Source organism: Grampus griseus (assembly GCF_964374135.1).
Source record: "Grampus griseus genome assembly, chromosome: 7".
In the NCBI taxonomy this organism is placed as follows: domain Eukaryota; kingdom Metazoa; phylum Chordata; class Mammalia; order Artiodactyla; family Delphinidae; genus Grampus; species Grampus griseus.
In genome coordinates, this window is record NC_139001.1 from 4,436,622 (window position 1) to 4,446,924 (window position 10,303).

Sequence of the window (10,303 nt, forward strand, 5' to 3'; positions counted from 1 at the left end):
TGTGTTGAAAAGATCCAGCGCCTCCTGCCACACCAGACACAAAAGGAAAGAGAAAGGGGCAAGGAAGCCACTGTCAGGAAAGTGTTGAAATAAACTCCAAATACCTTGAGAGCAGAGCAGGAAAAGTGCCTCAGTCAGATTCCCATTTCTGCACTCACTGGCAGATAGACATCTCTGGAAAGCGGCTCCCTAGAAGATTGCTGCCGGGAGCTGGGCGTGTGTGCACACCTTAACCCTGCTTGTGATGGTCGCAGAGGATAGCACTGTGTGTGGGATTGCTGGCAAACATCTGAATTTGCATCAAAATGAGGCAATGGGTGGGGGACATGGGAAATGGGGAGCTGCTAATCAATGGATGTAAATTTCAGTGAAGCAACATGGATAAGCTCTAGAGATGTGGTGCACAGCACTGTAACTATAGTCAACAAGGCTATATTGTGTGCTTTAAAAAGGTAGATCTCATGTTAAGTGTTCTTTCAAAAATGAAACAAATTTTTTTCAAAAATGAAGTGACGGGGAGAGGAGCTTCAGACTACGAGGGATAGAAAGTCACCGTCTTGACACTGCACTTACAAATATGCTCTAAGGGCTTCCCTGGTGGCGCAGTGGTTGAGAGTCCGCCTGCCGATGCAGGGGACCCGGGTTCGTGCCCCGGTCCGGGAGGATCCCACATGCCACGGAGTGGCTGGGCCCGTGAGCCATGGCCGCTGGGCCTGCGCGTCCGGAGCCTGTGCTCCGCAATGGGAGAGGCCATAGCAGTGAGAGGCCCGCGTACTGCAAAAAATATATATATATATATGCTCTAAAAGAGCATTTTAGCAAGAGTCCCTCAAAAAGAAATGGAGCGTGCTGTACAGGGCAGCCGGCTTGAGGGTCAGAGACCTGCATTAACCAGCCTCTACCTGTGCCCCCTCCTACCTCCTGGGAGGTGCTCTACCCTCCCACGTGCTCTTATGACTGGTGACCTCAGGATGCAGAGGAGATGCTTGAGACGGGAGCTCTATAGGGGCTACGCCCACACTAGACACAGGAGAAACAAATCTTTAGCACAGAGAATCCAGGAATGGATGAATCCCTCTAAATGTCGCCCCTAGAGTCCAAGCACACTAAGGGACGGTCCTGCTTCAAGTGGGCAGCCCTGCATGCACAAGGTGAGGAGAGGACAAGACCCACCTTTGAGGACAAACAGCTCTGACGGTCAAGTGCAGACTCCACTGCAAGCTCACTCCCCCATCCCCCTTAAGGATGCCCCCACTTTGTCACAGGGGTATGAGTTTTAATGGTGGAAAAAATGGGGTGCAGGATGGGAGGGGTCATGCAGTGAGGAAGGGGACGTAACTTGTCTTCACTTCTCTGATAATTTACACACAGAATAATAGTAGTGAGTCAAAGCTGCAAAGAAGTGTGATATTAACCAGACAGGCTTAACAGTCAAATGGATTTGGACAAAATGCAGAAGAGTGGAAAACTTGCCATCTGCTCTCTCTTCTCTCCTTATCAGAATTGCAGATTCGACAAGCCGTGCCCAAAGCTACATAAATCCGTGTTTGCCCATTATTTTCTGTTCGCCTTGGCCAATTACATTAGAATACGACTACAAACCACCATCGCTGCCATACCAAGATGCACGTACACACACACACACACACACACACACACACACACACACACACACATCTCAGCTGACGTATATAATTGGGAAATGTTCAATCCTAATGACTTCCATTGACGGTGGAGAGAAGAGCTAAGGTCCTTTGAACAGAATGCATTTTTCAAAGCCTTCCTCCCTGTTGCCTTGGTGAATCCCAGTGGAATGGAGATTGTCTTGGTGATAAGAGGAAGCCAAACCAGGAGAATGGAGGAGATGGTATATTGGGGCCAATAAAACCTCCTTGAAAGTTGGTTTCTTGGAGACAAGTTGGGGACACCACGGTGGTTTCACCCAGCTGTCCCGCTGGCATTATTAGGTCAATAAACTCTCCTAAGTTTCTATGAGCCAAATGGCCTCTCTCTCTGAACATTACCCCCAGCCCAGGCCCCGACCTCCGTGAAGGGGAGGGATGCCGCTGTCACGTGGCCACCTCTAGGATGCCTTAGGGCATCTGCAGGTCAATAAAATGTCCTCGGACCCTGCCTGCCAGACCCCATCTGTGCCTGTGTCCCTGGGATTTTAGTGAGAATACAGCTTGTAAGATGGGGAGAAGGTCCACTGTACAAAACAGATGCCTATTAACTAAGAAGACCACCGGGGGAGGAAGGGAAGAAGGAGGGAGCGATGGTGGGTCATCAAGTTGGCCTGAAAGGAAAAAGCATGAAAGATCCAGATTGATCTCACAGAACCCGCCTGGGTACCAGGCAGGCTCCTGGCAGAAGCTCAGTGCAGGTGCTGTCTGTGGACTGTCACCAGCAGCTCAGGTTCCTGCAGTGGCTGCACTGCTGCATCCCTGAACAGCCCCTCTTCATGTTGGATGTGCATTTGAATCTCCCAAGGAGCTTGTTAACATGCAGGTTCCTTATCCATGGGTCAGGATTGTGGTCCAAGATGCTGCATTTCTGACAAGCTCTCAGATGATGCAGATGCAGCTGGTGCCTGAAAACTTCATTAGGAATAGAGCATCTTGGGCTCCACCGCAGACCTAGGGAATCAGAATCTGCAGTTTATCACAACCCCAGGCGACTCAAATGTACATAAATTTTCAGCAGTTTTCTTCTAGACACTACTTACACGCTGGAAATCAGGAAGAAGGCAAGTCAGAGGAAATTGTCCTGAGCACCCATGTTTGGTACACTTGAGCCAACCAAGGGACCGTACAGAGCCATCACCTTTGAGTGTCTGCCGTCAGGGAGCAAATCCACCACACCTGCAGACGCCACCAGACTGAACATGCCAGACAAGGATGGGCAGTTCATTAGGCAGGACTCACGTTGTACACTTTGTCCCAGGGGCCCCTACATGTCATCCATTCACGTGGCCATTTGGCCATTTGTGTCATGGCAATAATGCCCACAATTTTCTCTGATTTTCCAAAGGTAAGAAACCAATGGTTTTTGTGAAAATGTAGATGTACCAAAACATGTTAACACAAAGTTCCAGGAATTAGTCCTTACGGGTCAAAGTCATGTGTGCTTGTGTGAAAATTCAATGAAGTCACTGAAACACAAGTGGAAAATACTTTGGGAGCCTTTGATTTTAGGCCTGGCAGGAAGCAAAGCATTGTTGGCATAAAGGAATAGACATAGAAAAGCATTTCAAGAGTCTTCCCACTGATAGAAAAACCCTAAGTATTATCAGCAAAAGGAGCTTCCTTAAATTAGTAAGAAATGAAAAATAATCTATGCTTTATCCAAAGAAACAAGAAAAAAAAAGTGAGAATAAAGAACACAGAACAGGGAAGAAGACCCCGGCACAAGCTCAGTTTTGTCACCAATGGGTGTGTACAGACCTTTGGCAAAACTCAATCTGCCCAAACCTCAGTTTCTTTGTCCCTAAAACTGGTCACCTGACTAGTCCACAGCTCATTCTCAGGTCTTAAGAATCAAAATTGTCAGAAGTTATGACTTTACATTTTGCTGCTTTTTCTGTGGCTTTCAAAGTAGACATACAAATGCATTTAAAATATCTTTTTAAAAATAAGGAACTGAAAAGACAACCCACAGAATGGAAGGAAATATTCGTATTGGGGTCTTTTCAGTTGGGGTTTATTATCCAAAAAAGCTGCTATGAATATTTTTGTACAGGTTTTTGTGTGAACACAAGTTTTCATTTCTCTGGAATAAATTCCCAGGAGTGAAATTTCTGGGTCTATGAAGATCACGTGTTTGGTTTCATAAGAAATGGTCAAGCTGCTCTCCGGAGGGGCGGTACCACGTGACATCCTCAGCGGCAATGGATGAGGGATCCAGTTTCTCCGCATCCTGGTAAGCATTTGGTGCCGGCACTCTTTTATATTTTAGCCATTCTGATAGGTGTGCAGAGGCATCTGACTGTCATTTGTTTTAAACGTGCATTTCCCCGATGGCTGCTCACGTCGAGCATTTTGTGTGTGCTTATTCGCCATTGGATCTCCTCTTCGGTGAAATATCTCTTCATGTCTTTTGCCCACTTTCCCTCCTTTTAACTAAATTTGATTAACTAAAAAACTCAGGGCTTCCCTGGTGGCGCAGTGGTTGAGAGTCCGCCTGCCGATGCAGGGGATGCGGGTTCGTGCCCCGGTCCGGGAAGATCCCACATGCCGTGGAGCGGCTGGGCCCGTGAGCCATGGCCGCTGAGCCTGCGCGTCCGGAGCCTGCGCTCCGCAACGGGAGAGGCCACAATAGTGAGAGGCCCGCGTAACGCAAAAAAAAAAATAAAATAAAATAAAAAATAAAAGGAAGAGGATTCTGACACAGGCTACAACATGCATAAACCTTGAAGACATTAAGCTAAATGAAACAAGCAAGTCACCAAAGGACAAATTGTGTATGATCCCACTTCTATGAGGTCCCTAGAGGAGTCAAAGTCATAGGGACAGCAAGTGTAAGGGTGGTTGCCAAGGGCTGGGGGAAGGAGAATGGGAAGCTGGTGTTTAATGGGGACAGAGTTTCAGTTTTGGAAGATGAAAAAAGTTCTGGAGAGGATGGTGGTGATGATTGATCAGATGATGTGTATGTACTTGAAGCCACTGAACTATACACTTAGAAATGGTTAAAAGGGCAAATTTCATGTTATGTATATTTTCCCACCCTTTTTTTAAAAAGGAAAAGAAACGATGGGTTCTTTACTTTCAGACACACTTTGATCTCACCCTCCCAGTGACTATCCAGGTCTGTTCAGAAGCAGCCTTGTTTTGATTCCCCAAACCTCCAGGAAAGAACAAAGTGGAACAACCCGGCAACTGGTTCTCATTACCTTAGGAGGCAAAGACTATTCTCCTATCAGCCAGCAGCTGAGTCCAGCTTGATTAGGTCCACTGGCAACACTCCTGTCCCCTTTGGAACAGCAGGAAAAACCAGCTTTGGAGCAGAAATTTAATGAAAATCCAGGTCTTGTTGGCAGAGGAGAGATTTGCTGGTTTTTTCTTATCTTCACCATACTTGGTGGACTCTGCCTTGGGGGATTCTAAGCCTTAACTTTGTTCAGATATCAGAGTCTTCCGAGCTAGAACGGACCCTAAAGATGGTTTACTCCAAGCCCAAATGGACAAGGAGACCCCACATGACAACAGGAAGGGACAGACCCAGGCCACTGCCCTCTGTCCTCCATCCAGCTTTGGACATTTTGTGCTTCGTTTATCACACCGTCTAGACCCCCGGCAAGGTCGTTATTACGATCAAAGAGCCCTGGGAGAAAAATGCCTGACTTCTTACCTGTGTCAGCACGTGAGCTGTCAGCAAATTGATCCACCGTCCTCTGCAGGGAAGAGGGAGAAAGTCCTGACCTCACAAAGGTCATGCCCACGGTCACGGGGTCCTGATACTGTACACTCGGTGCCACGTTGATGCCTCACTGAACGACGTTCAGATAATCAAAATAGGAACATTGACTGCGCCCCTGCCTCGGGGCCACACCGTTCATATATCAATGCACAAGAAAGTGCTGTGTCCCTCCCATCTTGCGGATGAGACAACTAAGGCTCAGAAAAATCAATTAACCCACAAGGCACGTGGCTGGAAGATGCTGACCCAGACCAGCTCCGAAGACTGAGATGGCAAGGGGTGTTGCCCAACCTCAAGATGACTGAATCCCAGGTCCCCGTGGTCCCAGCTCTCGCTGCTATAGCCCTGGTCCTCCTTCACAAGTGGACGTACAGCATCCTGAGGGCTGTGCCCTGTCACCATCATGAAGGTCACTCCTACCAGGGGTTAGCTATAGTTCTGAGCCAGGGTGTGAGTGGACCAGGTGGTAGGTTAGCAGGACGGGCATCTGGCCGCTGCTGCCCCCTGCTGGAGGGCCTGGGTTCAGCAGCCATTTGCTGGGGGGCCCACCCTGGAGAGAAATCCCCTGTGGGCAGTGCTGTGAGTGGCCACTGCTGGGAGGTCACCTCTCCCACTCCTCTCCCCGCCACTGGTCCTCCTCCCGGGGGGAGTGGATGGAGGAACTGTGAGTGGATTTCTCAGCATCCCTAAAACAGCTTCACCAGGGTGGCATGTGCTGGTCCGGGAGCCCTGGACATGAGCCTCTCCTCCAGCCAGGGGAGGATTTCCAACTATACCTCGAGCGGGGAGGGGCCGAGGTTATTCAAAAACAGAGCCAAGGGCTTCCCTGGTGGCGCAGTGGTTGAGAGTCCGCCTGCCGATGCAGGGGACGTGTGTTTGTGCCCCAGTCCAGGAGGATCCCACATGTTGAGGAGCGGCGGGGCCCGTGAGCCATGGCCACTGAGCCTGCGCGTCCGGAGCCTGTGCTCCGCAACGGGAGAGACCACAACAGTGAGAGGCCCGCGTACCGCAAAAAAAAAAAAAAAAAAAATTTCTAGATTTGGAACTAGTTGTGTAGTTGTCTTGTCAACCGTCATATAAAGCCTAGAGAGGAGGGATTATGTGGTTTTTCTGTCTCGACTCTCCAACGTCTTACAGTGTCAGGGAACAGAGAAGGCGTTGAGCGCAGACTTGTTAAACGTGATGACTCTCTATTTCATCCTGACCTCCACGTATGGGGGGTCCCACACTCAGCGGTGACAGACTCCCACTCAAGGAGGGTTACCCTGGCCTGGGTCCCTGCCACTCCAGGCCATCTGGCAAGGTACCATAAGAGTGAGCCCTCTCCTCTTCCCAGGCACGCGTTCCTTTCCCCCCACACCCACCCCAGTGATAGTGTCGTCTGGCTGCTAGGAGAGGTGATGGGATGACCTGTGCACAACGGATTAGCCCCATGGCCCATCGGTCTGAGGGAACATGACACCTCTGCAGAACCACACCTTCTCAAACACCCGGGCTGCTCTTACATGTCTGCTTGAAAACAGCATCCCCTCCTTTCTGTGTTCCTTCTTTTGATTCCTCCCAGCTTTCCCCTGGGGACAGTGAGAACCACCCACAGAGGTTCAGTGGTGGGGCTCATTTCCCTGCCCAGCTGGATGTGGACGTCCACCTCCTTGAGTGTCCTAGATGACCTTGGGTGGTGCCTGGAAATTCTTCTTGGTGACACTGGACTTCCCATTTACGCTATACATGGAGACCAGTGAACCCTTCCAGACTCTACTCCAGCTGGACCCTGCAGGCTAAAGACCTGGGGAGGGCTGAGGGAGCCAGACTAAGAACCAGTCACTGCCTGAGAACACAGTCCACATCCAGGGACGGCAAGCTCCCAGAGAAGGCAGAGAGATAAGATACGTGGGGAACGGCTGCAAGCCCTCGGAACCGTTGAGTAGAAACTACAAATAATTCTGATTGTTGACTTGTGGTTACTTCCCCTCCTCCCTCCTCCCCTCTCACCACCAGCGGAGAGGGAGCTTCGAGCCAGAATACATTTGAATGGCAAAATAATTTATGCTTAATTAGGGTGCTGGATTTAAATTAGAAGTTTCGATGCAGAAGCACATGGATTGTTTAATCGCATTGGTTTGCCACTCATTAGCCACTCTTCTTAGATGTCTGTGACCCTGGCGCCTTCTCCCGATTCCTAGGCACCCCCTTTCTTCTCTATAAACTATGGCAAATTCATCTTCCTAAAATGCCACCCTGGTCATTTCATAAGCTGCCTCCAAAAAACTCGAAGAGTTGGGCATCGATGGCGTTTAAGACCTTGCATGCTCACCATGTCCCCTTCCCACGGCATCACTTCCACCCCTGCTGGCCGGATCCACACAGCTGGTGGTCCCTCCATATCCCTTTGCTCACTCTCTTCTCTACATCTGGGAGGGAACCTTTTTACCTAACAAAATTCTGCCCGTTCCTTAAGACTCAATTCAAAAATCACCTGCCCATGAATTCTCTGGTGACTGCAACAAGAAGTCTTCTCCCCAGCACCACCACGGATGCCCAAGCTGATCGAGTTCCTTATTATATCTTCTTGTCCAGTTGGTCCTGGAACCAGACACCTTGTTCTACAAGCCTTTGTAACCTACAATAGGGGCTCACTAAGACGATTCTTTTGGATTAAGGGTAAATGAAAGACAGGCCCTGTTTCTCCTTAGCCCTTTGTGATAGCTCAGAGAACAGTAAGACGTATGATATGCTCAAAGCACGAAGCTTCCCCTACTGCAGATGCCACGAATTCGCAGGCTCTCGACGCCGTACACAGATTTTCTCTTTGCTCTTAGTCAGCTCCCTCGCCCACCAGCCACACCAGATATTTCTAGTTTTCACTGCTGTGTTCAAGCTCTTTACCCCAATCATCTCTCCCACCTCTCAGCAAATGACTTTGACCCTCATTTCAAAGAAAAGATACCATTAACTCTCCTCCCTTCCTCTTCTGGACCTGGAGACAACCTTACCTCTGTCTTTGGGGCATCTGTGCCTTTCTGCTTCCCTCCAGCATCAGGTGTGCTCCTGCTTCCGCTAGAGGCCGGGGCCCCCAACTCAACCTGGTGACAGCCTGTGTTCTCCATCATTTATTCCACTTTCTGCAGTACTTACAATAGTTCTGTCTCTATAAGCTTTATACTTCGTAGAATATAAACATGTTCGAACCTCTGCCCCCTCACACAATTACAGGCCTATCGCTGGAATGGTTAATTTTATGTGTCAGTTTGACTGGGCCACAGAGTGTTCAGGTATCTGGTTAAAGATTATGTGTAGGTGTGTCTGTGAGGGTGATTCCAGATAAGACTGACATTTGAATTGGAAGACTGAGTAAAGCCAATGCCCTCCCAGTGTGGGTGGGGCTCATCCAATCCACTGAGGATGCAAATAGAACAAGAAGGCAGAGGGAGGGACAATTTGTTCTCCCTGCCTGTCTGGGCTGGGACATTGGTCTTTTCCTTCCCTTGGACTAGAACTTATATCACTGCTTCTCCCGATTCTTGGGCCTTTGGACTCAGGCTGGAGCTCCCCCACTGGCTTGCCTGGGTCTGCAGCTTACAGAGATGATGGGACTTCTCAGCCTCCATAATCATGCAAGCCGATTCCTTACGATAAATCTGGAGAGCTAGTAAAATGACTCAAGTACGCCGTGGCACTGGCCAGGGCGGTCTCAAGCTTCCTTCTCACAAAATAGATGGTTTTTCCTGTGGGTTTTTACCATTTGGAGTCCAGAGCCCAGAGGTCTTTTCCCTTTAACAGGAGACCCCTGTAAGCATTTTGCCTAATTGACTTTGTCTCGGATATATTGGTTCATTTAGTCATTTTATAACTGAGTCTTGCTGACCTGAAAACCATTCTCTCCTTTTTTACATTTTTATGGAAACTATATCTATTATGTGTTTTCTTACAAAAGATGTAGATGCTCGTTATAGAAAAAATATAATGTAGGTAAGTGACCAGAGTAAAATAAAATACATCCTTCAAATCTTTAAATAAATAAATACAGGGTTGGTTTTTTGTTTATTTTGTTGTTGTTGTTTACAAATATTGCATCACAACATACATTCAGCTTTGAAACCAGATTTTCACTTAAAATAAGCTGTAAACAAATTTCCATACCGTTAAATATTCTATCGTCACAGATTTCCGTGGCTCTGTAGACCTCCATTGAATCAATGTACCATAATTTATTCAGCCAGTTCCCTGTTAATTGGATATTTGGGTTTTTGCCAACTTGCCGGGGTTCATCAGGTAGTCCCTCCCAAAGAAAAACCCCACCACAGAAATGGCTGGCAATCCTCCAAATGATAGTTTTTCAGCTTCAACGACTTTTAGATCCAGCATCCACTGAGAACTAGTTCTGACCTTCTCCTCTGCTCCATGGGTCTGCTATTCCCTACACCCGTACCACACCACTGATCATTGTTGCTTTCTACCTTCTAGGGAAATTCCATCTTTTACACATTCCTCAAAGTTTTCTAAACTATTCTCATATATGTATTCTTTATTTTTTTAGGGGGGCGGGTACTCTCTCAGCATAGTTACAAAAGTATCATTTTATTGCAGAAAACTGAGAAAATACAGATTTTTAAAATACTCGTTTAGAGATAACCACTGTTAACGTTTGGAATCCGTCCTTCCAATCTTTCTCCAAGCTTAATTTCATATATGCTTTACCAAAAATAAAATCATGCCATAGCATGCTGCCCTCTGGTAATTGTACATCTGCCAGAAATATATGTAAATACCCCTTTCCCTAAAGTCACCTCAGCACCCAAGCATGCACATTTTTAAAGATTTGTCAATTTAACATCTGGTTTTAATTTGCATTTCTCTGAATACTAGTGAAGTTTAACATCACTTTAAG